Here is a 27,972-nt window from a genome sequence, read left to right on the forward strand (position 1 = left end):
AACAAATATAATAATAATGGAAACATTTGAAATATTGTAAAAATTCCCAAAATGTGACACAGAGACACAAAGTGAACAAATGATGTTGGAACAATGGCGCTGATAGACTTGCTCAACGCACATGTTAAACTATCCTTGGGATAAATATCACTTGGCTGTGGTGTATAATCCTTTTAATGATTTCTTGAATTTGGTTTGATAATATTTTTTAAGAATGTTTGCATCTATATTCATCAGGAATATTGGTCTATTGTTTCCTTTTCTTATAGTATCCTTGTATGGATTTGGTATCAGGGTAATACTGGCTTCATAAAATAAATCTGGGAGTATTCCCTCCTCCTCGAAATTTTTTGAAGTGTTTGGGAAGAATTGTAGTTAATTCTTTTATAAATGTTTGGTAGAATTCACCAGTGAAACCATGCAGTCCTAGAATTTTCCTTGTTGGGAGATTTTTAGTAGTGATTCAATCTCCTTACTTAATATTGGTCTGTTCAGATTATCTATTTCTTCATTATTCAGCCTTGGTTGCTTATACATTTCTAGGAATTTTTTCATTTTTTTCTAGGTTGTCCAATTTATTGGTGTATTATTCATATTAGTCTCTTATAATCCTTTGTATCTTTTGTATCAGCTGTAATGAAACAATATTGAGAGCTCAGAAATACATATATGTATGCATATATGGTCAACTAATATTTGACAAGGGCATGAACAATACTCAGTGGAGAAGTGTTAGTCTCTTTAATAAATTGTGCTGAGGAAACTGGATATTCACATGCAAAAAAATGAACTAGACCCCTATCTTGCATCACTCACAAATATCAACTTGAAATGGAGTAATAACTTAAACATAAGACTTGAACCATAAAACTCCTCGAAGAAAACATAGGGAAAACACTCCTTGACATGGGTCCTGGCCATAATTTTCTAGATATGACACCCAAAGCACGAGCACCAAGAGCAAAAATAAACAAGCGGGACTACATCAAGCTAAAAAGCTTCTACATAGCAAAAGAAACAGCCAACAAAATCAAAAGGCAATCTATGGAATGGGAGAAAATATTTGCAAACTACATATCTGATAAGAGGTTAATATCCAAAATATATGAGGAACTCATACAACTCAGTTACAAAAAAACCCCACAAATAATCCAGTTTAAAAATGGGCAAAACATTTGAATAGATATTTTCCCAAAGAATATATTTAAATGGCGAACAGGTACATGAAAATATACTCAATATCACTAATCATCAGGGAAATGCAAATAAAAATGATAAGATCACCTTATATCTGTTAGAATGGCTATTATCAAAAAGATAAGACATAACAAGTGCTGGCTAGGATATGGAGAAAAGGGACTCCTTGTACACTGCTGATGGAAATGCAAATTGATAAAGCCACTCTGGAAAACAGTATGGAGGTTCCTCAAATAATTACAAGTAGAACTGCCATATGATCCAGCAATTCCACATCTGGGTATATATATCTGAAGGAAATGAAATCACTATCCTGAAGAGATATATGCACCCTCATATTCACTGCAGCATTATTTACAATAGCCAAGACATGAAAATAACCTAAGTGTCCATTCACATATAATGGATAAAGAAAATGTAGACTAATGGATATTAATTATTAATAATGAAATATTCATGCATAAAAAAGAACAAAATCCGCTGCAAGCCATCTGCAACAACATGCATGAACATTGAGGGCATTATGCTAAGTGAAACAAGTCAGAAAGAGAATGACAAATACTGTATTATCTCACTTATATGTAGAACCTAAAAGGTTGAACTCATAGAAACAGGGGACAGATTGTTGGTTGTCCAGGGAGGGGGTTGGGTAGTGGGAGAAATGGGTACATTTTGTCAATGGGTAGAAACTTCCTAGTCATAAGATGAATAAGTTCTGGGTATGTAATGTGACTATAGTTAACAATACTGTATTGTATATTTGAAAATTGCTAAGAGTAGATTATGAAAGTTCTCACCACAAAAATAACTGGAAGAATGTGAGGTGATGTAGGTGTTAACTAATCTTTTCATGGTAACTGTTCTGCAACATATACATGTATAAAATTACTACATTATACACCTTAAACTTATAGAATGTTTAATGTCAATTATATCTCAATAAGGCTGGAAAAAAACCCCCACTAATGTGCAGGCATTCACCAATATGGTATTAAGACTCTTCTAATGGATCACAGCATCCGAACTTCTTTCTCTCTATCTTTCTGCTTGTCTCCCTAAACTCATTCCCATTTCCCAGTCTATATCCCTCTTTTTTTCTCTCCTTTCTGACATAGCTATTTTGAATCTCCCGGCCCAGAGTCTTCCACCTGTAAACAACCAAGGCATCCTTGGTGCTAGGTTCTCTGGATATATACACTCCTTCTTTTTCATAATAATAAAAAAAAACCCCACAAAAAAACCTTGTATATTTCTTGCCAGTCAAATCATACATGATGTCTTTGCTGACCACATTTTCACAATGGATAAAGATCAAAATCACCACTGTTATCATAATCACACACCAGGTAAATTAGACATTTATTCACATGCATGGAGAGAAATTTTAATGGACTGCACTGAACAGTACAATAGCATAGACTGTTTTCAACAATAAAAGTGAATACACCAGATGGTGGAAGAAAATTAGTTCTTAATCCACCTCAGCCCACATGGCTTTCCAACTATTATACAATCCATCCAAACCTATCTATCTAAATATTATGCCCAATAGCTCAAAAGATGATACATTTTCTAACTTAAACTCTTGGTGGATTAATGTTCAAAAGCTCCTTATTTGGACTCTATTATCCACTAATCTTTCTAAGCCTTACACATGCATGAGAATGAATTTTAACTGTGCATTTTATTGCTCTGGTGAGAATGGAGAAGAAAAGTAAGAAGGGCTAATTTAGCCTACTTTACTTAAAATATTGCCTTTTAGAAAAGATAAAGAGTAATTGAAAGATGAAAGTTTTGAAAAGCTTCACTAAATTCAAAGGATATTTCCAATGGAAAAAGTTTGTACTGTCAATATCATACTGAATAGATTAGCCATCTGGGGTGAGAAGCAGAGGAGTATATTACTTATAGCTCAGAGGTACATTAATTGATATCGGACCCTTATAGTGGTAAGTACCCCTGAGTTTGTGCCACTACTGGAATTAGTTTGAGAGTCAATAACGTAGACACGGTTATGCTACTTCAACAACTTCTACATCTCAGTAGGTTAACGCAATGAAGGCTTATTTCTCACTTACAAAAATCAGCTATAGATCCCGGCACCTCTCTCAGGCACCTGTCCTCTATCTAGGGATTCATTAATTTAGGATGTTGAGAGCCTTTAACACCTTGTAGTTGCACTATATGAAATATATAGCCTCCTTGGCTGGAGAGGTATTTAAAAAAAGGTAACCAGGGAGTAGAGCACTAGATTTCAAATTCTTCCAGGAAAAAGTGATGTACATCAACCCTGTTCATGTTTATTGAACCAAGCAAGATGCATGGTCATGCCTAAATTTAAAGGGGAGGATGGTAGGCACAATTCCTCTTATGTGCCTGGATGGAGAGGAGAACTAAAAATGAAGTTTATGATAATATTCTTGGAGGGTATTGCATTACAAAATGTGGCAGTTACTAGGCAAATAGATTTTTATGAGAAGTGAGTGTCATGTTGCATACTTGTCAAATGTGCAGGGTAGACAGTCAAGATAGCTCTACCTTTATTCAGAGTTGGTGGCAACTTACATATATGATACAAAAACTACTGAAGAACTCTCTTACTACCAATATCTCATCTTCTTACTCAATGAAAGAATATTCTGTCCAGAAACTTCTTTGGTTATTCATTTTTCCTATTATTATCTCTATTATTACTAAAATTTTATTGATCATGTTTTACCTTACAGAAAATATGTCACAATTTTACATATATGCATCCTCATAGTAACCATACTAGTCATATATTATCCCCATTTGTAAATAAGAAATTGAAGTTTAGAGAAGTTAATTTGTTCAAGTTCTCTCAGCTAGCAAGTGGTTGAGCTATAATTTGAGGAGAATTCCCTCTGGCTCCAAACAGAGCATCAAACTTAATCACAGATAAAATTCAAATGACTTTCTTGGGTAAAGTAAAATAGTAAATCATTAGCACACAAACAAAAGAACTGAATTCTGGTGTTGTTCCTTAATAAAACTGCCATTATTATTAGCCTGCCAATGTAATCCAAATGCTAAAATTTCTATGTCTTTTAAAATTGTTTAAGTTAGCAGTTCTTAAACATTTTGGTTCCAGTACTTACTAAAATTATTGGGGATGCAAAACCCTCTTGCTTATATGAGTCATATTAGTGATATTTGTAATATACATTAAACAAATCACATTAAATGTTTATTTAATGAATTTATTATATGTAGGCATAAGAACATTTTATGAAAAATAGTTATATTTACAGAAAATGGTATAGTGTGGAATTATTTTTTTTACATTTTTATAAATATTCTTAATGTGTTGTTTAATAGAAGACAATTGGATCCTCTTATCTGTATCTGCATTTAGTCTTTCATGATATGCTGGTTTGGTTGAGTTATACAAAGGTAATTTGGCCTCTCACAGATATATAGTTGGAGAAAAGAAGACCTCATGAACCTCCTGAAGGGAGTCAGACCACATATTAAGAGCTATCAGTCTTGGGGACTCGCTGAAGGAAGCATATCAGTTAATGAAACAAACACTGAATTAAACATCAAGATACTGGTGGTTATAGAATAATTCCATATAATTTTTTCCCAAGGAAGGACCATAAGATTTACCTTGGCTAATAAAATGTGAGTAGAAAAATTGTGTACCAGTACTGGGCAAAAATTTAAAGTCATTGCTTGCTTTGCCTTATTCTCTTTTTCTTATATTACAGTGAACAACACTATTCCACATGGTTGCTGATTCATCCTACTAGATTCGATAATGTGCATGATGGTGATGTGAAACAGAGCCCTCAACTGTCTCATGATGGAAGAACGTTTTAAGTTTTAAGGCCACTGGGATTGATCATTGTTTGTTACTGCAGCCTATAGTATCCTACCTTAAAATGAAACAGAGATATAGGGTTTCCACTCCTGATTCTGATGCTAACTTGTGTTGTGAACTTGGGTAAAGCACTATGGTGTTCAATGTTTCACCCATTAATAGCAAAATAAGGTTAAAAACACCTATTACACATGATTACTATCAAAGTAATGTAAGATTGAAAACAAGGTTACTTTGAAGAACATAAACACAAGACCGAAGCAACTGAATACCACAAAATTATCATTTAATAATAAACAAGATCTTCAATAAAAATTAGAAATTTTAATTTTTTGAGCTCATATTTTCATTCTAAACCCTTCATAATATTTTATACTATTATAGTATATTTCTGCTTGAAAATATTTTGACTGTTCTATCATATTTCTCCATAAAAATGAAATATATATGTGTATATATATATATACACATATATCAATGGAAATTATTATTAATTAGTTATTCTTTTACTTTTAACACATTTTAATGGCCAATTGCCAATTTCTTCAGCATGAATGTTTCTGAAACTGTTTGAATGTCAAATGTTTGGAAAGAGGCAGGATCAATATCTACCTCAATATCACTTAGACATCAAAGTAGTCTTAGGTGGTAAAAATATATATATTTTTTGTTAATCATCAAGTTTTAAAAACTAATTATGAAAATAAAATTGTAAAATTGAGGGTTACTAGTGGAGCCATAATAATTCAAGATTCACCTGTACTTTCATTTACCTTCCTCATCTGTACAGTTTTGAAAAATGTGTATGTGATTATCATTATACATCATCTAACATGATTGATTTATGTTATAGAATATAACCAAAGGTCTGAAATAAATAACGTAAATTTCTTAAAGTTATACTTTGTGTCTGTCTTTAATGCAGAAAATATTTGGGCTTGTGACAAAGAGAATATTAGAGAAAGTTTATGCATTACATAAAGTGACGATCTCATCAGTAGGCCCATTTTATCCCAGGATAGAAAGAAAACTGTCTGGTTCATTCTTATCATCCTGAGCAATTAAAATCATGTGTTATTTTATGTAGATGATCTGTCTTCAAGGCTTCTCTTCTGTGCTGTCATAAAGCCCCTGCTTGCCTCTGTCAATATGTTTAGCTAGTTGTGTTACAATCATCTCTGTTTATAAATATATCTCCTCCAAAGAAATTATACACCTCTTTGAAATGAGGGATGATATCTTTTCCCATATCAGATCAAAGAAGAAATCACAAGGTAATTATAAAATACTTTGAGACAAATGAAAACAAAACTTAACAATAAAACTTAAGGGATGCAATGAAAACACGGCTAAGGGTTATATTTATAGCTATAAACTCTCAAATCAATAACTTAACACTTTCATGAACTAGAAAAAGAACAAACTAAACCCAAAGATAGTAGAAGAAAAAATAATAAAGATTAGAGCAGAGATAAATAAAAATGAGAATAGAAAAAATAGAGAAAATCAATAAAACCAAAAGTTGGTTCTTCAAAAAGATCAACAAAATTGACAAACCTTCATCTATATAAACTAAGAAAGAAAAGATTCAAATTACTAAAATAAAAAATGAAAGAAGGGATATTACTACTGATTTTACAGAAAAAAAAAATATGAGAGACTACTATGAACAAAAGTATGCCAAAAAGTGGATAACCTGATAGAAATGGGTAAATTAAAACTTTTATTCAATTTTTGACATATAAAAACTTAAAACTTATTCATGATCAAATAGAGAATCTGAATAGACCTATAACTAGTAAGAAAATGAAATTAATAACCAAAACCTCCCACCAGAGATAAGCTCAGGACTAGATGCTTCACTGGTGAATTCTACCAAATATTAAAAGAGAATTAACCAATTCTCCTCAAACTCTTCCAAAAAAATTAAAGAGGAGGGAAAACTCCCAAACTCATTTTATGAGGCCAGCAATATCCTGATACCAAAGCTAGAAAAAGATATTATAAGAAAACTACAGTCCAATATCCCTAATGAATATTGATACAAAGATCTTCCAACAAAATATTAGCAAACCGAAGTCAGCAGTGCATTAAAAGGATTATACACAATGATGATGTGAGATTTATTTCCAAATGCAAAAATGATTCAACATATGAAAATCAATCAATGTAATATATCACATTAGTAGAATGAGAAAAAACACAGGATTATCTTAATTTATAAAAAATATCATTAGACAAAATTCAACACACTTTTATGGTAAAAACACTCAATAAACTAAGAATAGAAGGAAACTTAATCTGCTAAAGGCCATGTATATAAAACTGGTAGCTAACAACATACTCAATGATGAAAGACTGAAAGCTTTTACCCTAAGATCGGGTAAAGACAAGGATGTTCACTTTTGCCACTCCCATTTAACATAGTATTAGAAGTTATAGTCAGAGTAATTAGGCAAGAGAAAGAAATAGAAAGCATCCAATTTGGAAATAAAGAGATAAAATTACCTCTCTGCACACTGACATGAACGTATATGTATAAAAGCCTAAAGATTCCACACACACAAAAATATTAGAACTAATAAAAAATTTCAACAAAGTTGCAGGATACAAAATCAACACTCAAACACCAGCTGCATTTCTGTACATTAGCAATGAACAATTAAAAAAGGAAATTAAGAAAACAATTTCATTTATAAATTACAATAGCACCAAACAGAACAAAATACTTAGGATCAAATTACCCAAGGAGACAAAAGACGTGTGCACTGAAAAACTACAAAACATTGTTGAAAGTTGAAGAATGCATAAATAAATGGCAAGACATTTGTATTGGATTGGAAGACTTAATATTGCAAAGATGACAACACTGCTCAAAGTGATTACTATAGACTGAACAGTGTCCTCACCCAAATTCATATGTTGAAGCCCAAACCGTCAATGTGACTGTATTTGGAGATAAGGCCTATAAGGAGGTAATTACGATTAAATGAGTTCATAATGGTGGGATTCTGATACGATAGGATTAGTATCTTTATAAGAAGAGATACAAGAGAGCTCCCTTACTTTCTCCCTTACTTTTTTCTCTCCCTTAATTTTCCCCTCTTACTTTCTCTTCCCTTGCCCCCTATAACTGAGAGAAGAGGTTATGTGAGCACACAGCAAGATGGCAACCACCTGAAGGCAAGAGAGAAGGCCTCAGAATAAAACCTATCTTGTGGGCTTCCCTGGTGGCACAGTGGTTAAGAATCCGCCTGCCAATGCAGGGGACACGGGTTCGAGCCCTGGTCTGGGAAGATCCCACATGACATGGAGCAACTAAGCCCGTGTGCTACAACTACTGAGCCTGTGCTCTAGAGCCCATGAGCCACAACTATTGAGCCCACATGCCACAACTAGTGAAGCCCACACACCTAGAGCCCATGCTCTGCAACAAGAGAAACCATCGCAATGAGAAGCCTACACACCGCAACAAAGAGTAGCCCCCACTTGCTGCAATTAGAGAAAGCCCACACGCAGCAATGAAGACCCAACGCAGCCAAAAATAAATAAATTAACTAATTAAAATAAAACAAAACAAAACAAACAAACAAACAAAAAAACCTACCTTGCTGGCATCTTGATCTTGGACTTCACAGCATCCAGAACTGTAAGAAATAAATTTTTGTTGTTTAAGTCACCAGTCTGTGGTATTTTCTTATGGCTGCCTGAGCAGATTAAGATAGTGATTTACAGATTCAATACAATCCCTATCAAATTTCCAGTGCATTTTGGGAAGAAATAGAAAAGCCCATCATAAAACTCATATGAAATTACAATAGACACTGAATAGACAAAAAATCTTTCAAAGGAAAATCAAAGTTAAAGGTCTCACACTTCCTGATTTCAATACTCAGTACATAGGTATAGCAGTCAAAACAGTGGGATACCTGCATATGAATGGACATAGAGCAATGAAATAGAATAGATAACCCCCAAATCTACACTCACATATATGGTCAATGGACTTTTTTTAACATCTTTATTGGAGTATAATTGCTTTACAATGGTGTGTTAGTTTCTGCTTTATAACAAAGTGAATCAGTTATACATATACATATGTTCCCATATCTCTACCCTCTTGCATCTCCGTATCCTCCCACCCTCCCTATCCTATCCGTCTAGGTGGTCACAAAGCACCGAGCTGATCTCCCTGTGCTATGTGGCTGCTTCCGACTAGCTATCTATTTTACGTTTGGTAGTGTATATATGTCCATGCCACTCTCTCACTTTGTCAGAGCTTACCCTTCCCCCTCCCCATATCCTCAAGTCCATTCTCTAGTAGGTCTGTGTCTTTATTCCCGTCTTAGCACTAGGTTCTTCATGACCTTTTTTTTTTCCCCCTTAGATTCCATATATATGTGTTAGCATACTGTATTTGTTTTTCTCTTTCTGACTTACTTCACTCTGTATGACCATTATTTTATATGTGGATATCCAGTTTTCCCACCAGTATTTGTTGGAAAAACTTGGCATCTTTATCAAAAATCCATTGACCACACTACAAAATGGAGTTATTTGTAGTGTGGTCAATGGATTTTTGATAAAGATGCCAAGATGCATATAATAGATGAATTGGACTTCATTAAAATCAACAACTGTGCAACAAAGGATACTATCAAGAGAATGAAAAGAAAACCTACAGAATAGGAGAAAATATATGGCAAGCGTATATCTGATACAGGATTAATATCCAGAATATATAAGTAACTACAACTCAGTAATAAAAAACTCAATTCAAAAATGGGCAAAGGAGTTAAACAGACGTTTCTCAAAAGAAGATAAATAAATTGCCAATAAGCACATGAAAACATGCTCAACATTTGTAGCCATTAGGGAGATGCAAGTCAAAAGTACAATGAGATTGCATGTCACATCCACTAGGATGGGTATCAAAAAACTTAATAAATAAAACAGAAACTAAGTTTGGGCAAGTATGTGAAGAAACTGCAACACCTGTGCTTTGTGAGTGAGAATGTAAAATGGTGCAGGTGTTCTGGAAAGCAGTTTAATGGTTCCTTAAAAACTTAAATACAGAATTACCATTTCTAGATATATACCCAAAATAATTGAAAGCAGGAACTTAACATATACTTGTATCTCAGTGTTCATAGAATAACAAGAGTGAAAATATGGAAACAATACAAATGTCCATCAACAGATGAATGGATAAACAAAATGTGGTATATACATACATACAATGGAATATTATCCAGCCTTAAAAATCTGTAAAACTCTGACATGTGTTGCAGCATGGAAAAACCTTGAAAACATTATGGTAAAGTGAAATAAGCCAGACACAAAATGACAAATATTTTATAATTCCACTTATATGAAGTACCTAGGACAGGCAAACTTGTAGAGACAGAAAACAGAATACAAGTTGCCAGGGACTGAGGGGAGGAGAATATGGCAGTTATTTAATGGATACAGAGTTGCTGTTTAGGATGATGAAAATTTTCTGGAAATAGATACTGTTAATGTTTGTACAGCATTGTGAATGTGCTTGAGGTTACTGAATAGCATATTTAAAAATGGTTAAAACAGTAAATTTTACGTTATGTCTATGTTCACCTGATAAAATAAAACAAGATTTATGCACATTCAGGTTTTTGAATTACTGACATTTAAAAGTAAAGCATAGGGAGACCTTCAAGATGGCAGAGGAGTAAGACGTGGAGATCACCTTCCTCCCCACAAATACATCAGAAATACATCTACATGTGGAACAACTCCTACAGAACACCTACTGAATGCTGGCAGAAGACCTCAGACTTCCCAAAAGATATATATATTCTTTCCTTTTTCTCTTTTTGTGAGTGTGTATGTGTATGTTTCTTTGTGTGATTTTGTCTGTATAGCTTTGCTTTTACCATTTGTCCCAAGGTTCTGTCAGTCCTTTTCTTTTCTTTTTTCTTATTACCCTTTAATTTTTTTTATTTTTAATAATTTTTTTAATTTTAATAACTTTCTTTTCTTTTCTTTTCTTTTCTTTCTTTCCTTCTTTTTTTTCTCCCTTTTATTCTGAGCCGTGTGGATGACAGGATCTTGGTGCTCTGGCTGGGTGTCAGGCCTGTGCCTCTGAGGTGGGAGAGCTGAGTTCAGGACACTGGGCCAGCAAAGACCTCCCAGCTCCATGTAATACTAAACAGTGAAAGCTCTCCCAGAGACCTCCATCTCAACACCAAGACCCAGCTTCACTCAACAACCAGCAAGCTACAGTGCTGGACACCCTATGCCAAACAACTAGGAAGACAGGAACACAACCCCACCCATTAGCAGACAGGCTGCCTAAAATCATAATAAGCCACAGACACCCCAAAACACACCACCGGACGTGGTCCTGCCCACCACAAAGACAAGATCCAGCCTCATCCACCAGGACACAGGCACCAGTCCCCTCCACCAGGAAGCCTACAAAACCCACTGAACCAACCTTAGCCACTGGATGCAGACACCAAAAACAACGGGAACTACAAACCTGCAGCCTGCGAAAAGGAGACCCCAAACACAGTAAGTTAAGCAAAATGAGAAGACATAAAAACACACAGCAGATGAAGGAGCAAGGTAAAAACCCACCAGACCTAACAAATGAAAAGGAAATAGGCAGTCTACCTGCAAAAGAATTCAGAATAATGATAGTAAAGATGATCCAAAATATTGGAAATAGAATGGAGAAAATACAAGAAACGTTTAACAAGGACCTAGAAGAACTAAAGAGCAAACAAACAATGATGAACAATACAATAAATGAAATTAAAAATTCTCTAGAAGGAATCAATAGCAGAATAACTGAGGCAGAAGAACAGATAAGTGACCTGGAAGATAAAATAGTGGAAATAACTACTGCAGAGCGGAATAAAGAAAAAAGAATGAAAAGAATTGAGGACAGTCTCAGAGACCTCTGGGACAACATTAAACGCACCAACATTCGAATTATAGGGGACCTAGAAGAAGAAGAGTAAAAGAAAGGGACTGAGAAAATATTTGAAGACATTATAGTTGAAAACTTCCCTCATATGGGAAAGGAAATAGTCAATCAAGTCCAGGAAGCACAGAGAGTCCCATACAGGAAAAATTCAAGGAGAAACACATCAAGACACATATTAATCAAACTATCAAAAATTAAATACAAAGAAAAAATATTAAAAGCAGCAAGGGAAAAGCAACAAATAACATACAAGGGAATCCCCATAAGGTTAACAGCTGATCTTTCAGCAGAAACTCTGCAAGCCAGAAGGGAGTGGCAGGACATATTTAAAGTGATGAAAGGGAAAAACCTACAACCAACATTACTCTATCCAGCAAGGATCTCGTTCAGATTCAACAGAGAAATTAAAACCTTTACAGAGACGCAAAAGCTAAGAGAATTCAGCACCACCAAACCAGCTTTACAACAAATGCTAAAGGAACTTCTCTAGGCAGGAAACACAAGAGAAGGAAAAGACCTACAATAACAAACCCAAAACAATTAAGAAAATGGAAATAAGAACATACATATTGATAATTACCTTATATGTAAGTGGATTAAATGCTCCAACCAAAAGACGTAGACTGGCTGAATGGATACAAAAACAAGACCCATATATATGCTGTCTACAAGAGACCCACTTCAGACCTAGGGGAACATATAGACTGAAATTGAGGGGATGGAAAAAGATATTCCATGCAAATGGAAATCAAAAGAAAGCTGGAGTAGCAATTCTCATATCAGACAAAATAGACTTTAAAATAAAGACTATTACAAGAGACAAAAAAGGACACTACATAATGATCAAGGGATCAATCCAAGAAGATATAACAATTGTAAATATATATGCACCCAACATAGGAGCACCTCAATATATAAGGCAAATACCAACAGCCATAAAAGGAGAAATCACCAGTAACACAGTAATAGTGGGGGACTTTAACACCCCATTTACATCAATGGACAGATCATCCATAGAGAAAAATCAATAAGGAAACACAGGCCTTAAAGGATGCATTAGACCAGATAGACTTAATTGGTATTTATAGAGCATTCATTTGGAAAGCAGCAGAATACACATTCTTTTCAAGTGCTCATGGAAGACTCTCCAGGATAGATCACTTGCTGGGCCACAAAACAAACCTCAGTAAATTTAATGAAATTGTATTTGTTTTTCTCTTTCTGACTTACTTCACTCTGTATGACAGACTCTAGGTCCATCCACCTCACTACAAATAACTCAATTTCATTTCTTTTTATGGCTGAGTAATATTCCATTGTATATGTGTGCCACATCTTCTTTATCCATTTATCTGTTGATGGATACTATACTGTATGCTAACACATATATATGGAATGTAAAAAATATATATATATATGGTTCTGAAGAACCTAGGGGCAGGACAGGAATAAAGACGCAGACGTAGAGAATGGGCTTCAGGACATGGGGAGGGGGAAGGGTAAGCCAGGATGAAGTGAGAGAGTGACATGCACTTATATATACTACTAAATGTAAAATAGAGAGCTAGTGGGAAGCAGCCACATAGCACGGGGAGATCAGCTTGGTGCTTTGTGACCACCTAGAGGGGTGGGATAGGGAGGGTGGGAGGGAGACGCAAGAGGGAAGAGATATGGGGATATATGTATATGTATAGCTGATTCACTTTGTTATAAAGCAGAAACTAACGTACCATTGTAAGGCAATTATACTCCAATAAAGACATTTAAAAAAAAAGAGACCTATAGAATGTATAAGACAAAGAGTGAATACTAATATAAATTTTAGTTATTAATAATGTATCAATATTGGCTTATCAATTGTGACTAATGTATCACACAAATGCATGATGTGAATGATAAGAGAAACTAGAAGAAGATGAGAGCGTGTATATGAAAAATCTGTACTTTCTGATCAATTTCACAATTGCCCTCTATAATTAATTCTATTAATGAAAATAATAAAAATAGTAGTGAAAAATGTGCTTTATCAAATATCAAAAATTACAGTAAAGCTACTCTAACCAGAAAAAAACACCTTATATATTCAGTACAATAATGAAAAAATAAAGGAGGAAAATGTAGAATCCAGAAACAGGTTCATTTATGGAAATATTATATATGGCAAATATATTTTAATTCATTAGGAAAAAATGATTTATTTAGTAAATTATAATAGCCTAATTGATATTTCCCTTGAGGAAACCTCATAGCGTATAAAAATGAATGTCATCAAGATTAAATGTTGTAAAATAGAAAATAATGCATAATATTAAATTTAGTTATTGATAAATACTTTTCTTTCAGTCTTTGTCATAATAAAAACTAATAGTGCAACACAAAATTTAAATGGATTGTATGAACATATTTTGTAACTGAAGGATCATGCAACCTTGTTGATATCAGAAAACAAACAAAAACAAATGAAAAGGACATATTTGAATATTTTTTTAAAAATCCACTTTAAAAATAATAACAGAGAACAGGGAACATGAAAACAATTGTAAAATTCTGATAGACTGGAAAAAAATTTGTAATGTATACAACAGTCATAGTGTTATTATCATCATTAAACACAAAGCTAGTACAATTGACACATGAAAAAATAGTAAGTTAACAGAAAAGAAAAGGCTAATTGCCATAACATATGAAAAGGTATTTAAACTAATTAGAAGCCAGGAAATTTGAAGTAATTTCAGTTCCACATTTTAGATTTGCAAAATTACAGTTACATCATCCAATGCTGGCAAGGATATGGGACAAGAGGGCATTTTTCTTGATAGCTTTATTGAGATATAATTCACATGGCATACAATTCACCCATCAAAATATTTTTCTGCATTTACTGAGGTGATCATGTGATTTTTATTCTTCAATTTGTTAACATGGTGTATCACATTGATGGATTTGTGGATACTGAAAAATCCTTGCATCCCTGGGATAAATCCCACTTGATCACGGTCTATGATCCTTTTACTGTATTGCTGGATTTAGTTTGCTAATATTTTGCTGATGATTTTTGCATCTATGTTCATCATGGATATTGCCCTATAATTTTCTTTTTTTGTGATATCTTTGTCTGGTTTTGGTATCAGGGTGATGCTGGCCTCATAGAATGAGTTCAGAAGTGTTCCTTTCTCTGCAATATTTTTGGAATAGTTTGAGAAGGATAGGTGTTAACTATTCTCTGTTTGGTAGAATTCACTTGTGAAGCCACCAGAAAACTACCAGATCTCATTGATAAATATGGTAAAGTTGCAGGATACAAAATTAATATAGAGAAATCTGTTGTATTTCTATACACTAACAATGAACTATCAGAAAGAGAAATTAAGTAACAATCCCATTTACCATCACATCAAAAAGAATAAAATACTGAGGAATAAACCTACCTAAGGTGGTAAAAGACCTGTAGTCAGATAACTATAAGACACTGAAGAAAAAAATCAAAATCAACACAAACAGATGGAAAGATATACTGTGTTCTTGAATTGGAAAAATTAATATTGTTAAAATGACCATACTACCCAAGGCAATCTACAGATTCAATGCAATCCCTATCAAAATACCAACAGCATTTTTCACAGAACTAGAACAAATAATTTTAAAATTTGAATGGGAACATAAAAGACCCTGAATAGCCAAAAATATCATGAGAAAGAACAGAGCTGGAGAAATCAGGCTCCATGACCTCAGACTTTACCACAAAGCTATAGTAATCAAAACAGTGTGGTACTGGCACAAAAACAGACATACAGATCAATGGAACAGAACAGAAAGCCCAGAAATAAACCCACACACTTATGGTCAATTAATCAATAACAAAGGAGGCAAGAATATACAATGGAGAAAAGACAGTCTCTTCAACAAGTGGTGCTGGGAAAACTGGACAGCCACATGTAAAAGAATGAAATTAGAAATATTCTCTAACACCATATACAAAAATAAACTCAAAATGGATTAAAGACCTAAATTTAAGACCAGATAGTACTATAAAACTCCTAGAGGAGAATGTAGGCAAAACACTTTTTGACATAAATCACAGCAATATTTTAAAAATCCTTCTCTTAAAGCAAGGGAAGCAAAAGCAAAAATAAACAAACAGGACCTAATTAAACTTAAAAGCTTTTGCACAGCAAAGGAAAGCATCAACAAAATGAAAAGTCAACCAACTGAATGAGAGAAAATATTTGCAAATGATATGACTGATGAGGGGTAATATCCAACATATATAAAACAGCTCATACAGCTCAACATCAAAAAGAACAGGCAACCCAATTTAAAAATGAGCAGAAGAACTGAACAGACATTCTTCCAAAGAGGAAGTGCAGATGGTCAACAGGCACTTGAAAAGATGCTCAACATCACTAATTATCAGAGAAATGCAAATCAAAACTACAATGAGGTATCACCTCACACCAGTCAGAGTGGACATCAGTAAAAAGTCTACAAACAATAAATGCTGGAGAGGAAGTGGAGAAAAAGGAACCCTCATACACTATTGGTGGGAGTGTAAATTGATGCAGCCACTGTGGAAAACAGTATGGAGGTTTCTCAAAAAACTAAAAATAGAACTACATATGACCCAGAAATTCCACTCCTAGATATATACCCCCCACAAAATCCAAAAACCCTAATTCAAAAAGATATGTGCAGCATTATTTACAATTGCTAAGACATGGAAGGAACACCAGTGTCCACCAGCAGATGACTGGAATACGTAGAAGTCATACACACACACACACACACACACACACACACACACACAGGAATATTACTAAGCCATAAAAAAGGATGAAATACTGCCATTTGCAGCATTGTGGATGAATTTAGAGGTTATTAATGCTTACTGATGTCCATCAGACAAAGAAAAATACTGTATAATATTACTTATATGTGGAATCCAAAAATAATACAAATGAATGTATATGCAAAACAGAAACAGATTCACAGACATAGAAAACAATTTTGTGGTTACCAAAGGGGTGGGGGGAAGGGATAAATTAGAGGTATGGGATTAGGAGAAACAAACTACTATGCATAAAATAGATAAGTAACAAGGATATACTGTCTAGCCCAGGGAATTACACCTGTTATCTTGTAATAACTCCATTATATGGAGTATAATCTGCAAAAATATGGAATCTCTATGCTGTACACCTGAAACTAACACAATATTGTAAATCAACTATACTTCAATTAAAAAAAAAAGAAGATTCTGCAAAGCTATAAAAAATTCAAGAAATATACGCAGGCAATTAAGAAATAAGTCAGTATAATAAGTGACATAGCTAGACTAGGAATTTTTGGTGATTATTGATCTATGCAGAACTGAAACTATAGCTGCATTTCAAATGCTGATTTAGTTCTCATGAACTTTACCTTTGAATTTACAGGTGTATTAAGGGTGTGTGGGAAGGTTTGCACTGCAGAAAAAAGCTATGACAAACTAAATGTTTAACAGTCAATGAATGTTTAAGTAAACTATGGTGTATCAGTGTAATGGAAAACAGTATGACCATTAAATATGAAAGGAAATTATGTTGTGCAGGTTCATGAAAAATCTATAATGGTTTAAGATCAAACAAAGGAAACAGCAATGTAATTGTAACTCTTACAATATGTAATTTTTATTTCTAAGGGAAAATCACTCACAAATGATTGTTAGAATAGCGTGGCTGTGAGAGAAAGAGAATAGGCTTAATACTATGATTAGATAAGAACGCTGTATAAAATTTTTTTAGAAATACAGTTTTAAGTTGTAGATAAACATAGCTGATACAGATACAGATAGAAAAACAAACAAAAAAACCTCACTCATTTTATGTATATATATATTTCCTGTGTATATATATATATACACACACGAAATATATATATATATGTATGAAATTATTCTAAGTTTGGAACATACAAATATGATGAAAGGGCTTATTGAGAAAAACTAAACTCACAGTTTGTAAAGACTTATATATAGTTTACTGGACCTATTTTATGCCAGACCCACCAAAAGATATAAATTAGATTCTAATATCAGTACACAACTTCTCCTTCCTAATGCATCAGTTATCTTTGGTACAATAATCCATATAAAAACAAATTTACAAAACCTTAGTGACAAAAAACAATAAATATTTATTTTTGCTCTTAAATCTATGAGCCATCTAGGCGATTCTGCTGATTTAGAATGAACTCAACTGGTACCATTCATGCCCCCTCCATGTGTCTCTCACATACTACCAGCAGGCTAGCCAGGTCCTGTTACTATGATGGTGACAGATTTTTGAAAGAGAATGGCAGTTTGTAAGGCATCATGAAATCTAGGATTGGAATTGTCACACGTTTATTTCTGCTGATTTTGGTCAAATCACATGTAAAAGAAACGTTAGTTATGGCACTGTAAAATGCTAAGGCTGACTTTATTCAGGATTATCTTGACAGGTATAACTAATGCAGTGTGGTTTTACAGCAGGGGAGAGATATTGAGCTCAACTTTAAATACAGCAAGCAAAAATGGAGATTTATAGCCAAGGAGCATATCTGTGGGAGGGGAGTTCGTGGCTGGAAAATTACTAAGAGGGTAGGGCAGTTCTTACTAAACTGACCTAATAGGATTCTTGCTAAAGTTAGGCCAAGGTGATTGCATATCTCATGGGGGAGGATGTAGGATGAGGACAGTGATTAAACATTGAGGTTGGGGGATTCTGGCTAAATCAGCTTGACAGGATTCTTGCTAACACTGGGCTCTTGTGGACATGCACAATGATTGGGCCTAGAGTTTGGTCAAGAGAGAGTCGAGTCCTTGTCACAAGTAACAAGGATGGCTTGGATTCAAAGGGTGGGAAAACAGACATCACACTTTAAAAGGAGCAATTTAAAAGTCACAATGGAGGGGGAATTCCTTGGCTGTCCAGTGATTAGGACTCTGGGCTTCCACTGCAGGACTTCAGGGGACATGGGTTTGATCCCGCGTTAGGGAACTAAGATATTGCATGCCACATAGCAGGAACAAAAAAAAAAAAAAAAGAAAGAGTCACAATGGAAAGGGTCTGAATACAGAGATGGTTGAAGAATTGGGGGAATTTTTACAATTAGTCTACATTTTTTTACAATTAGTTTACTACACTGAAGAACAGTAGTCACTTCTAACCAGTGTTGTCCAAGAAACTGTAATTTTGCAAGTCCAACTTGGATAATCTTCTGGGTCTATCACACCACCATGTGATGGTGCTTTGTAAAGGCATGGGTTCTGGACTTTGTTTCAAGCATTTTGTTTTAAAATTGTTGGATTTTCTTCTTACAAAAGTCAAGTGAACCTGAATACTCAGGCCTTTGAAGTCAATAAGAGTTAATAAGAGTTAACCCCCTGGAAGCAGAATGCCTAGCTTTGAGTTTGTTAAGTGTCATTAACTAACTGCATGGCCATAGACAAGCACTGTCATCTAGAAAATAAAAATAATAAAAACAACTAACTTGTAGTATTGCTTAATTAAATGTCATATTGCAAGAAAAGAATTTAGCAAAATGCAATGTGAGCACTAAATGAAGGTTACCTAATATCTAACATCACAATAGTTTAGAAGACTTCACTGTCACTAAAGGTCTAGATTTTTAACAATTTCCCCTTCCCACTTATTTCTGGGAATGCTTATATATCCACAAATCTGTCTAGGTGTTTCTCGCCCTCTGAAATAGCATCATTTTCAAGGCCTGTGTTCATTCTTTTGCAAGTCATCTTTTGACATCTTCGGACCAGCTACTTTCGACTGATGAATCCCCCTTGAGAATCTCTAAATCCCCTTGGGAATTCATCCCTAAATTCCCCACAGTGATAGCTGACAGCAAGCTGTAAAAATTAAGTTCCAGTGATAGATCAGAGATAATACAACAGAATATCAATATAAGGACCTTAAAAATTCAATACCCATCAGATACTGTATTATAAAGGTTTAATTTGCATTTTTACATTTTGTTTAGCATTTTGTCTTTTTAATTTTATTGTTAAACTTGAAAAATATTAAAAATAAATTTGGAGTAAATAGCCACCATTACTGAGCTTTCTTTTGTATAAGTAAGTTAATATTCCTGTTTTGCAAATAACAACAAATAATATTTTATCTCTACTTATATATTCTTCCTTTTTTCTACTCTTTCAATTTACCCTTGTCCCCATGCTTTATATTATATCTGCTTCTCTTATTTTCCTTTGTTTTTCTTTTTCTTTCATATGACACAGATCTTTTGTGTTTTTAACTTATTTCAATCAGTCTTCCAGTCTTCTCTTTATTTTTTTAATTTTTCAGATATTATCCTGTTTTAAATTGTTCTCCTTTACTTCAAATGTTTGATTTTAGGAGCTTGAACAAGACCTGCCAATTCTTACAAGGAAAGAGGTAACAGGCAAGATTCTGATTGTGGGGAAAGGCTGCCAGAACTAAGAGTGCTTCCAATGAAGAAAAAATGAGAAAAAAACAGTATTTTTCATATAATTATAATGTATGCACTCAAGAATGACAATATCTTTCTCTCTGTGGACAAATTTAAGTAAAAATTTGAAGCAATTATTCACATAATTCTGACAAGCATAACAACAGTCTTGCTTATGAAAAGTTTTCTAATTTTCTGGCTCAAACAAAGATGCACAATACTTTGAAAGAAAGTAAATTTAGAATTTTTTTTCTATTTAATTGTTGAAATCTTTAGTAGGCCAAATAACCTGTTTCTCTTTCCTTGTCAACACACAGATAAAGGAAATTATTTGTATGAAAGTAAACTACCTATATCATAGTTCAAACTTTTAAAAATAGTTTTTATAGAAAGCTTACTAAATGTCAGGTGCTATGATAAATATTTAAATGGCTTAAATATTTTAATTCTCATGATAACTCCTTGAGACAACTGCTATCACTACAGCCATTGTGCAAATGAGGATCCTGGGGCATTACCTTAGGCTGTTCAGCCTGCTATCACAAAATTAACATAGAATGGGTGGCTTAAGCAACAGAAATTTCTCACAGTACTGGAGGCTGGGAAGTCCAAGTTCAAGGCACCAGCAGATTTGATGCCTGGCGGGGGCCCATTTCTTAGTTGATAGATGGATGTGTTCTTGCTGTATCCTCACATAGTGGAAGGGCTCTCTGGGATGTCTTTTTCATGAGCACTCCACCCTCATGACCTAATTACTTCCCAAAGGCCACATATTCAAATACCATCACATTGGAGATTATGTTTAAACATATAAGTTTAGGGAGGACATAAACCTTGAGTTAAGAGCAGGCACTGAAGGTTAAGTAATTTTGTCAAGTTTGCATAGACTGGGATCCAGAGACCTGATCTCTTTGGCACCAATACTCATGCTATTATTTTCATTAAGTGCATATATATACTAACTATGGTGAACCCTGTCAATGCCAAAGAGCAGAACATAATTATGTCAGTGATAAACTTCCAGAGCTATCATGTGGTCTTTGCCTTTGTTCAGTTTTCAGCTTTACCATTTTCTAGCTATGTGATCTTTGGAAAATCATGGAAACTAACCTATTATCTAGACTCTTTTCTGTAAAATAGGAAAAATTAGAGCACCTGCCAGATATAATCATTAAAATGAATTAAATAATTTAACATATATAAAACACTTTTAATAATATGTGGCACATAGTGAAGCACTATATAAGTATTTCTCTTCGTTTTCCTAGTTGCAAAATTTGTATTTACCCCTCTTCAAGTTCACTGATTCTTTTCTGGATTATCTCAAGTCTACTAATGAGTCTGTTGAAGACAATCTTTATCTCCTTTACTTTGTTCTTTATTTATAGCTATTCCATGATTTTTTATTACAAATTTCATCTCTCAATGACTTTACTTATATTGGATCTTGCATGTTTTCTGTTTTCCATTAGAATATTAATCACATTAATCATAATTATTTTCAATTCTCTGTCAGATAGTTTCAACATTCTGTGTTGTATCTCAGACTGGTTCTGACGATTGCTTCTGATGATTGCTTTGTCTTTGGGGAGTGTGCTTTTCTTACTTTTTCATATACTTTAAAATTTTTTGTTATTGCAGAAAGTTGTACACCTTGTTTAGGAGAATAGGGACTGAGGTAAATAGTTTTTAATGCCTGAATGTAAGCAGGTATTTCCTTCTCCTAGGCCTATAATCTATGTGGATGAGTTAATCTAGTTGGGAGTTCGGCTGTAATTGAGGTTTGCTGTTTCTATGATTGCCCTCAGTGCATAACGAGTTTCAAAGTATTGCTGAGATACCTTGTGTTAGGGTGTAGAGTACTTTGCAAGACTATGAAGAATGCCTTCAACAGGCTCATCAGTTCACTTGAAACAACCAAGGAAAGAATATACTATGTTTATTTTATATCTTTACATATAATAATATTTTTTTATATAACAATATATCTATGGGTTTTTTTAGTAATTATATTTTTTCATGTTTTTATTGTGGTAAGAACAGATAACATGAGACCTACCCTCTTAAATTTGTAAGTGTATGATACAGTATTGTTAACTATAAGCACAATGTGTACAGACTATTATATCATTTTAATATATGTGTAATATATAAAATTTCTTTCAAAGTTTTTTGACAAACTAAAGCAAAGATAATCATAATTGATTGTAACCTTTACAGCATACATACAATAAAATATATGAAAACAAGAGCACAAAAAGTGTGAGGGTGAGTAAAAGAAATTACACAGTTCTAATAATATTTTGTTGGTCATCTAATATTGTAACATTTTTGAACGTCCACCTTAGTGAGTTAAGATTCCAATGCAATCTCTAGAGAAACTACTATAAAGTTTTAATTAAAAAAAAAAGACTCGGGTTGATTAAAACAGTGGAAAAATCCTACCATGTAAGCATGAGCCATAAGAAAGCTATTATGGCTATATTAATATCACACAAAGTAGAAGTCAACAGGGAGTATGTCCAGGGACATAGAAGGAAATTTTATGATACTAGAGTCAATTATGACAACATAAAAAAAGTCAATTGTTTTTTATATTCATCTTTCACATTCTTTTAAGAGGCACACAGAACATATGTCAGATAGAATATATGTTGCTATAGTAGAAATTAATAAATAGAAACCTCAATTAAATGGAGTCAGGAGACTAGAAGGGGAAGGTCTCATGCCCTGCGATGATAACAGAGCCCAACAGGAAGAAGACAGACTCCTCTTCTTTCCTGGCAAGGACTCAGTCAATGAAAAGCCATGGACTCTTTGTTTACTCTACTCCTCCCAACTTCCTTTTCATCTCTATAAAAGAGTTCACCTTCCCTTGCTGTTCAGGGGGACTTGTACTTGGCTCACCGTGTTTGCAGACCCTGAATTGCAATTTTTCACTGATCCCGAATAAACCCATTTTTTTGCTGGAGAAATAACTGGCAGTCTATTTATTTTAGATCAACAGTATATATCAATACTACGTCTCAATCAGTTTAAAGACAGAAATCATACAGATAATCTTATTTAACCAAAATGAGATTAAATTAGAAATTCATTGCAATAAAATACTTAGAAACCTTGAAATTATTTTGAGTGAGGGAGTATATGGGCACTCTGTATTTTTCTCTCAATTTTTTGATAAACCTAAAACTACTCTAAAAATTAAATGCGGCTAATTAAAAATAATTGAAAAAGTCATAGTCATTCTTGTCACAAACATCAATAATTTTCTTCATAATGAAATCAATTCTCCTTTAAGCCAACATTCAAAACCAATATCATTTCAGTAGAATTATGTGGTTTATTTGTTTTATACATTGGTTTGAGGAAGCATGCATAAGAAATAAAAATAAATTAAACTTATAGGGATTTTATCATCCACTCACATTTATAATCTTTTTTCCAAAAAATTACCAGAAAGTTCCAATATGTTTTGCTTGAAAAAATTTCAATATTCATTATTGTAAACCTCACATTTATGCCATAAAACTTTGTAAATAGTCATTATTTTTACAAATATATTCATAAACAGATGTTTTAAGGAATGAAGTGACTCTTCAATTCAGGAAATATGCAATTTGACTGTCACAGGGCGTGGACTCTTAAGAATAAAAAAAATACATTAGATTCTGCCTGCAGGACAGCAAAAAATACAACTGCTGGCTCTATCTAATTTCTTCCCATTAATTTGTTAAATATGTTAATTGAGAGGAGATACACTATTTTAAAAGTTCCATATCTGTATAGTCAGATAATAATTTTTATAAGAAATCAGGTCATGTGTGTCTTATAAATTTAATTATGCTGTTAGAGTTTGGAAACAAATTGTAAGTGGAAACAGTGTTTTTGGTAGCAGGGAACCATGGCAAAAACAGATGCAGTGGGACTTCCCTGGTGGCACAGTGGTTAAGAATCCGCCTGCCAACGCAGGGGACATGGGTTCAAGCCCTGGTCCGGGAAGATCCGACATGCCGCAGAGCAACTAAGCCCGTGCCCCACAATTACTGAGTCTGCACTCTAGAGCCCGCGAGCCACAACTACTGAGCCCATGTGCCACAACTACTGAAGCCCGCCTGCCTAGAGCCCATGCTCCACAATAAGAGAAGCCACTGCAATGAAAAGCCTGTGCACCTCAACGTAGACTAGCCCCCGCTTGCTGCAACTTGAGAAAGCCCATGTACAGCACCAAAGACCCAACACAGACCAAAAAAAAAAAACAAAACAAAACAACAAACTGATGCAGTAACAAATCAGAGTAGCAAAAGAATGTTTATTTCCCAACTTTTATGAGTGTTATTTAAAAAGAAAAGCACATATTCGTGGCAAGAGCTTCTCTAGATGCTAATTGTAGTGGGATATTAGAAATTAATGATGAAACACATACACATTCATCAACATTGCAGGAAGCAGTCTGTCAATGGTGCATTATGGGGAACTGAGACTCTCAGTCTGGGGAGCCAGAAAGCTACCATTGTTCAAAGTTAAAGAGAAATTAAGGCTAAAACAACTCAAAAGTCAACCATTACAAAATCCTATAGTGTATTTTTTTTTCTGTAAATAAGGTAGAATTCCAGTTAGTTAGGAACACATTTGTTACACATCCCAAAGCTACACCAAAGGCCCACAAATAGCTACCAGAGAAATAACACACTTCATATAAAGTAACAATAGCAATGAAAAGAGATATTCTGCCTTCCAATAATTTTAGAGTAGGCAATTTGAATAACACTCCTGATGGAAACAGATACAAGATTTGGATAAAATATTGCTATATGTTTATATATTTATCTATATCTACTTACACATACATTTATATATCACTGTATCCACTGATTTGAAAGCATTTAAAAACTAACAAGGCAGAAAAATATTTTGACACCAAGATCCAGGGAAAAAATTCTGATGTCAGACTGGAATTTGGTTCACATTTCCCTAGGGACATCTCTACATCCATCTGAATGGCCATAAGAATGGACAGCAGTTTGGAAAGACTTAGAGCAATGAGAGACAAATGGAAGTGAAGGTATAGAGGAAAGATGAATAATAAAAAATAGCCCTTCTAGGGTCTAGAAACCTTATTAAAATAATCTCAAATTCTAATTCCGTTAAAGTGTTTTTTTAAAAATTTATTTGCCTGGCATAGCAAACATAATTCCTTCTTAGATAATTATAACATCATCTAGAGTATCAAAGTATTTCTGAAATTTTTATATACAACACCCAATTCACAATAAAAAAATTTCAAGCATTTGAGAAAAGAAGATGATGTGATTAAAAAAACTAAGAGATTATAGAAGAAAATGAAAACAGATCCACAGGTTATTATAAATGTATTAAGACTTTGCAGGATAATAGGGACAGAATTAGTACAAAGATAGGAGAATTAAAGAGATAAATTGAACCTTCTTAAAAGAACCAGTTAGAAATTATAGAACTAATAATAAAATATATGAAATAAACTAGCATTGCATAGTCTTAACAGCAGACAGAATACCACAGAAGAAGGGATTCTTGATCTTAATTGCTCTAGTGTCTACTGGACTGCACTTTATTCTTCAAGAAGTTAACTGCAATTCTTGTGTTTATTCTTCTGTATATAATATGACTTTTTCCCCTCTATTTGCTTTTGAGATTTTTCTCTTTATTATTACCTATTTTGGTGTGGCCCAGCAATTGTTTTTTTTTTTTTTAATTTCAGCTCTCTTTGCTTCTGCCTTAGTGACAAGAATCATATGAGCAAATGGCTGGTCCATCAGTCAGAGTCCTAGAGCATGTGTTATACAAAACAGTGCCCTCCACTAACCAATGACAGTGTTTTAAGCTAATGGTATTTGGGGAGATTATTTGTTACCACAATATAATCGATCCCATTCTGACTGATATACCAAGAGAGAGAATTCAAATGTCCTATGTAATTACTACTTACAATACAAAGTGTAAGATATATTGATGATGTGTAGTCCTCTGATGACACCTAGATATGGCTCATCATTATGCAGTAACCTATGTACTAAAAAACAAATTATCTTTTCCTCAATAAATGATGGTGGATTATAAGTAAATTAAGCTAAAAAAATCACATTTAGAAAGTGGAAGTAGAGGAAAGACACAAAATTCACTCTTCTTTATTTGCTATTAAACTCTCTTGGAGACAAAGTGTAAAGATCGTCAGGCTTAGAAAGGATTTATTTTCTAAGTTTTATTTATTTTATTTTTTTCAATGGAAGTAAAGTTGATTTACAATGTTGTGTAAGGAACACAGGAAAGTGTACAGGAAAGTGATTCAGTTATACATACATATACATATTCTTTTTCATTGTCTTTTCCATTATGGTTTTCCATTATGGTTTATTACAGGATATTGAACATAGTCCCCTGTGCTATACAGTAGGACCTTTTTGGTTATCTATTTTATATATAGTAGTTTGTATCTGCTAATCCCAAACTCCTAATTTATCCCACCCCCACCCCCTGCCCCCTTTGGTAACCATAAGTTTGTTTTCTACATCTGTGAGTCCGTTTCTGTTTCATAAATAAGTTCATTTGTGTCATATTTTAGATTCCACATATGAGTGATATCATATAATATTTGTCTTTCTCCTTCTGCCTTACTTCACTTAGTGCGATAATCTCTAGGTCCATCCATGTTGCTGCAAATGGCATTATTTCATTCTTTTTTATGGCTGAGTAGTATGCTATTGTGTATGTATACGACATCTTTATCCATTCATCTGTTGATGGACATTTAGGTTGCTTCCATGTCTTAGCTATTGTAAATAGTGCTGCTATGAACATTGGTGTGCATGTATGTTTTTTAATTATAGTTTTCTCTGGATATATGCCCAGGAGTAGGATTTCTGGATCATACGGCAACTCTATTTTTAGTTTTTTAAGGAATCTCCATACTGTTCTCCATAGTGGCTGCACCGATTTACATTCCCACCAACAGTATAGGAAGGTTCCCTTTTCTCCACACCCTCTCCACCATTTGTAATTTGTAGACTTTTTAATGCTGTACATCCTGACTGGTATGAGGTGGTACCTCACTGTAGTTTTGATTTGCACTTCTCTAATAATTAGTGATGTTGAGCATCTTTTCATGTGCCTATTGGCCATCTGTATGTCCTAGAAAGGATTTAAATGTTTTGTTATTCCACCTTGAAATTGATGGTTCCTCTTTCTAGAGATATTTCCTTTGTTCCATGTTTTTCTTGGCCCTGGTTTTGCCTTCTGGGAGATAAGTGCTCATCCATTATCCTCCAAGACCAAATCTGAAGTAGGCATAATACAGGATGTTATCTTTGAAAGCTGTGAAGATTTCTTTATCAATTTTATATTTATATGGTTTAGGAAACCTGGGAAATTTTAGGGCTCATTTTTCACAGGCTCTTCTAGGCTAGGTTTAGGGTTATTTTAAAGAAGATGTATGTTCTGTTTGTTTCTAGTAAATTCCATG

Source organism: Balaenoptera acutorostrata, chromosome X (assembly GCF_949987535.1).
Source record: "Balaenoptera acutorostrata chromosome X, mBalAcu1.1, whole genome shotgun sequence".
In the NCBI taxonomy this organism is placed as follows: Eukaryota; Metazoa; Chordata; class Mammalia; order Artiodactyla; family Balaenopteridae; genus Balaenoptera; species Balaenoptera acutorostrata.